The sequence below is a fragment of the Zingiber officinale genome, chromosome 1A (genome assembly GCF_018446385.1).
Source record: "Zingiber officinale cultivar Zhangliang chromosome 1A, Zo_v1.1, whole genome shotgun sequence".
Taxonomy (NCBI): domain Eukaryota; kingdom Viridiplantae; phylum Streptophyta; class Magnoliopsida; order Zingiberales; family Zingiberaceae; genus Zingiber; species Zingiber officinale.
In genome coordinates this window covers 125,619,960-125,625,665 of record NC_055987.1, presented here as the reverse complement: position 1 = coordinate 125,625,665, position 5,706 = coordinate 125,619,960, and the positions used below count along the sequence as shown (strand labels likewise).

At 43.0% G+C, this 5,706-nt stretch overlaps 2 non-coding genes across 2 annotated transcripts; both read right to left on the bottom strand.

Moving 5' to 3' along the window:
* Positions 1 to 5,250: 5,250 nt before the first annotated feature.
* TRNAT-CGU lies at positions 5,251 to 5,322 on the bottom strand. Its single transcript has one exon. It is a non-coding gene; the product is annotated as a tRNA-Thr (tRNA).
* Positions 5,323 to 5,482: 160 nt separating this feature from the next.
* Positions 5,483 to 5,554, bottom strand: TRNAT-CGU. The gene has a single exon. It is a non-coding gene; the product is annotated as a tRNA-Thr (tRNA).
* Positions 5,555 to 5,706: the final 152 nt, after the last annotated feature.

The following is a 5,706-nucleotide window of genomic DNA, read 5'->3' as shown; positions in this document are numbered from 1 at the left end:
CGTCCTCTGTTCAGACGTCCGGTCAGCCCGTCGACCCGTCTGGACTTCTCGCCAAGCGTCCGGTCAGCCCGTCGACCCGCTTGGACTTCTCGCCAGCTATCCGGTCTGCCCGTCGACCTAGCTGGACTTCTCGCCAAGCGTCCGGTCAGCCCGTCGACCCGCTTGGACTTCTCGCCAGCTATCCGGTCAGCCCGTCGACCTAGCTGGACTTCTCCTGCACACTCGATCAAAGTGTCAGACAACAACAAGACTAACTTAACCTATTTGTCATTCATCAAAACCTAGGTTAAATCGTTAGTGCTAGCCGCACCAACAGTATCTCCTTCGGTCGAGGTCAAGCGATCTTCACTGGTCGTGGACCAGCATATCGGATCTCTTGTCTCCCTCTTTCGGGGTCGAGCGGTCTTCACTGGTCGCGGACCAACATATCAAATGTTCTGTCTCTCCCGTTCGGGGTCGAGCGGCCGTCATTGGTCTCGGACCAGTCTTATCAGATCTCCTATCTCCCCGTCGAGCGGTCTTCACTGGTCGCGGACCAGCATATCGGATCTCCTATCCCCCCATTCGGGGTCGAGCGGTCTTCATCTTCACTGGTCTCGGACCAGCTTATCGGATCTCGTATCTCCTCCGGTCGAGGTCGAGTGGTCTTCACTGGTCGCGGACCAACATATCAAATGTTTTATCTCCCCCGTTTGGGGTCGAGCGGTCGTCACTGGTCTTGGACCAGTCTTATCAGATCTCCTATCTCCCCCGTTCGGGGTCGAGCGGTCTTCATTGGTCGCGGACCAGCATATCAGATCTCCTATCTCCTCCATTCGGGGTCGAGCGGTCTTCATCTTCACTGGTCTCAGACCAGCTTATCGGATCTCGTATCTCCTCCGGTCGAGGTCGAGCGATCTTCATTGGTCACGGAGCCTATCAAAGCAGCTTATCTCCCCCGTTCGGGGTCAAGCTATCTCCAATGGTCGCGAACAAGAGTATCCCCATTGGTTACGGACCAGAATATCTCATAGGCTCTACGCCCAATCAGCTCACGACTTTCACTTCCGTTCGTCTTCGATTCCCAGGCTACACTCCCGTTCAGCTCATGGGCAATGCGCCCGCTCGGCTAATGACTTTTACTTACGTGCGCTTTTGATTCATGGGCTATACTCCCGTTCAGTTCACAGGCGATGTGCCCGCTCGACTCACGACTTTCATTTCCGTGCGCATTTGATTTTGCGGGCTATTCTCCCTCTCAGTTTTCGAGCTCCACTTCCGCCCAGCATTGCCTCATCGCTTGTTTGGTATTCGCCCGGACGCTCAGTTGGCGTTCGCCCGATAGCTTGCGTGGCATCCGCTCGGCACTATTTTTCGTCGCTCGATCGACACGTTTTTCTCGCCACTCTGCCAAGCGCGCGCCATTTTGTCAGCACTTGCTAAGTCGTCCTACTGGTATCGCTCAGCCGTCCGATTGGTATGGCTCACCCGTCCTTTCGACCACACACTTGAACTAGGTCGAATGCTTGACATTCTCTAGATGGGCTGGTCAGCATTTTACGATCGTCATTCTCTCTCCATTCGTCGCTATTCGTGGGACATTATAAGACATGCCCAGTGATCTGACTTTACATTTAGGGGCGATTTTGCTTTACCTTGGGCTTGGTCTAGTCAGTCAGACTCGCGCCTCCTTCGACTAGACTTGAAGGGGAGGCTTGTGATGTGGATATATTGGGGGAGGGGCCCAAAGGGAATTAAGGAAAAGAAGAGGGGCATTCCGGTCTTTTGGCATGAATAGAGTTTTGTTTTAAAAGGCAACACTATTCACACAGAGGGGATCTTCTTCTTCCTCTGTGCTTTTTCCGCCGCTAGGATGAGGATGCATAGACTTGGCCGTCTTCGTTGCCTTCGACGCCACCCAAGTCCGAGATCGGCCCCTTGCACTCACAACACTGTCTCATGCACGCCGGAGCCATCTCACGCATCGACGTCGCCTTCTCCGTAGAACACACGCGGCTGCCACTCCCCTCCTCCTCCTCTTGGCGTCATCACCGGACGGACTCGGCGCCAACTTCCTCACGCAGCACGCCCTCCGACACCACCCATGCTCTCCCTTTTCTCTCGCCACCAGTAACCTCCTGCCGCCACTTCCCCTCTCCTCTAAGGTCGACGCCCTTTTGCCGTCTCTGGCACTGACGACCCCTTTTGTTGTCTCCGAAGCCGACCAGATCCGGGGTCTGCAGTCCTCTCCCTCCCAGTAGCTCTGCCGCATCCAGCGGCCTCTACCGCCGTCGAGTCCAACGACCACTGCCGCCACCTCTAGTGGCTGAGGCTGCCCTCCGATGCCACCTCCAACGATAGTCACCAGCCGACCCACGCCCTTCATCGAGGGGGCATAGCACCATCGTCTCTGTTGGCACTCCTATCAAGCGATGAGGCAGCTCTCGAGCCATCGTCGATCCGGCCTTCGGGCTATTGTTGTTGCATTCTACCTTTGTGACTTGTGTCTTGCACTGTGTTGTGTTCCAGCCACCGAGCCGTTGTGTTTCATATCGCTCTTATGATTGTGAGTTATTGGTATTATCCGGCCTGTGTACCGTGTCCATACGCGCGAGCCGCTGTAGTATTCCAGCTTAGGAGCCGTCGTCATATTTCGACCGACATGCTGCCTTTTGGATCCGTGCTGCATCGGATTCCATGTCGTCGCTCCCAGATCCGGCTCCTCAGCTGACTCACACTCATCTACCCTTCAGTGTCACGACGACTCGATCAGCCTCGCAACCAACTTACCGATCCATCCAAGGGCGCCTCCCGGGGCCAGGGTACGTTCCCGTACCCACTATCCGTTCATTTCATTGTTCTACTATTGTTCGACTGCTTATACATTCGTGGGATCCGCCTCGAGCATCGAGGTACCAGGGACCGGGGCAACCCGGTCATTGGTTGCAAGTATTGTTGACCAGAGGATTTCTGATGACTTGGTCAATACAGAAGACAACTCACCCTCCGAACATGGAGATGCGGTCAACATTCCAGACACGTCATTACGACAGTTCCGTCTTCTCAGATTCCAGACAGAATCAATATATATATTAAGATTTTATTTATATACAATGTTTTGTCTTAATTAAGAGATCATATATATTGTAAAATTTAAATGTCTATAATTAATTGAAATGCATATATTATATCATTTTATATGGTATGATTATTTTATCATAGTTTGCCATAATATTTAATGAGTCCTTATAAATAGTGGTGAATAGGGTTTTAAACATATACATCTTTGAAGAATAATAATAATTTTGAATATTTAGAAGACTCTAAAGTAAATATGAACCGCTGGAGATAATAATCGATTTATTAAGTGATCATGTTTGTTTAGTACACATGATTTAAAAGTCTAACATGTGACACTTGGATCATAGTGGTTCTATTCCTTTAATAGAATACTTCCACGTAGCATAATGTGTCACACCCGTTAGTGAGCACCATGCAAATTAATCACTTTTAACCCTCGGCTAACTGTCTTAGGACCTGTTTTACTACTAAACATACATATATACTCGTTAACCACATGGAGCTGTAGTAAAAGTTGGTCAAGTTTAACGAGTATATATGTATGTTTAGTAGTAAAACAGATCTATACATATGCGTCGATTGAAACTGCATTTCTTTCCTAATTATACATAGTCATAAATGCATTAAAATTAAAGAAGAAATTTAAAAACATGAAATACAAATAAATTTTGATACCCTTTATTTAGGAAAAATATAAAAAATGAATTTTGATACAAAGTTTTCAGAATTTACAGATTTTAAATTCACTTTTGCAATTAAATATAGAAATGTTTATCGTATAAGAATTTATAAGCAATAGAATAGTTCAATTCCTATAGACCACATGCAGCCTGGAAAAATGCAATTTTAATGTTTGATATTTCACTTGTGATTATCTAATTCAATAGTTTTCTCTGCACTATTCCATCAACTATTCCCTAATTTCTAATGTGAAGGGCAACATGACCATCACTGTAAAACCTGGGCCGATAAAGGTGGAGCCGGAGAATTCTGATGGAACTCTCCTAAAAATAAAGGAAAACAACGTATATATTGACCATTCCTTTTCTCTAGAGTTTCGAGCTCCCAAGATCCAGAGATTGATTTTTTTTTCTTGTATCAGGTGATTAACGGCCATGAAAACCTCCGAGCATCGACTCGGCACTAGATTTTGGTTTGAGATTTGAACACTCTTTGACAGATTTTGTGATTTTGGTAAATGAGTTGCTAACATAAGAATGAAGCTTCATGTTCTTTAAAGGCTAGCATTGCTTCACTTTGCCTTAGAATATATTAAAAGAAAGAGATTTGAAGAGACCTACAAGTCTATCCTCACTAAATCTAAAACCTAGAGCCAATGTATTAGGTTTTCTCGGGACGGTATGAAAGTTGAGACATGAGTATTAATTACCATAATGAGATTTTAGGATTGAAATTTGATACATTTGAGTATGTCTTTTCTTATATCTTGATCAACTACACTAATAATTAGCCATTTGTAATTGTAAGATATATAAGATGTTATTTTAGATTCAGATTATCACCAATGATACATCAACTTTGTTTTTTATGCACTTATGTGGAAGATGTACTTTCTGAAAAAAAATACTGTCTTATGATATAATTAATTTTTATAGATTATTTTTTTTAGATAAACTTTAAACCTAACAAACTTTGTTTTTAGAAAGAAAAAATATATTATATCCTTATTTCAATATTGTAGTGTTTTTTTTTAAAATTAATTTTATTTTCATTATTAAATTTTTGGCTCGATGAATAAAGTAACTAAATTCATATTTCTATCTCATAATAATATATTTTTTTGTGTAATTGACAAAAAAAAAATTAGATCCCATTAATTATATTGCTTTTATAAATCAAATTCATATTTATATATAGTTTGGAAATTTTATTACTGAATTTAATTTATTATTACAAAAAAACAAGGTATTAGTCAAGATAACAGAACTACACATAAAAATAACTTTCAGAGAAAGTCGAACTCGCGACCTTCCGCTTACAAAGCGAACGCACTACCACTGTGCTATAGAAGCTATCGAAATAGTAATTTTTTTTGTATAATTGACAAAATAATATTAGATCCCATTAATTATATTGCTTTCAAAAAATGAAATTTTATTACTGGATCTAATTTATTATTACAAAAAAAACCAAGGTATTAGTCAAGATAACAGAACTACATATAAAAATAGCTTCCAGCGAGGATCGAACTCGCGACCTTTCGCTTACGAAGCGAACGCACTACCACTGTGCTATAGAAGCTGACTGAGATAAATGTTTTTTTTGTATAATTGACAAAACAATATTAGATCCCATTAATTATATTGCTTTCAAAAAATGAAAATTTATTACTGGATCTAATTTATTATTACAAAAAAAAAACCAAGGTATTAGTCAAGATAACAGAACTACACATAAAAATAGCTTCCAGCGAGGATCGAACTCGCGACCTTTCGCTTACGAAGCAAACGCACTACCACTGTGCTATAGAAGCTATGACGTGTAATTATATATCAATAAATAAAGTGTACTCAAATCTAGACTCCTGGACCCCACACAAGCCCAAAAAAATCATGCGAATGCTTACTGCTCAGGCATCCATCACGTGATACCTTTCGATACCCCCGCCGCCCATCACGTGCGACA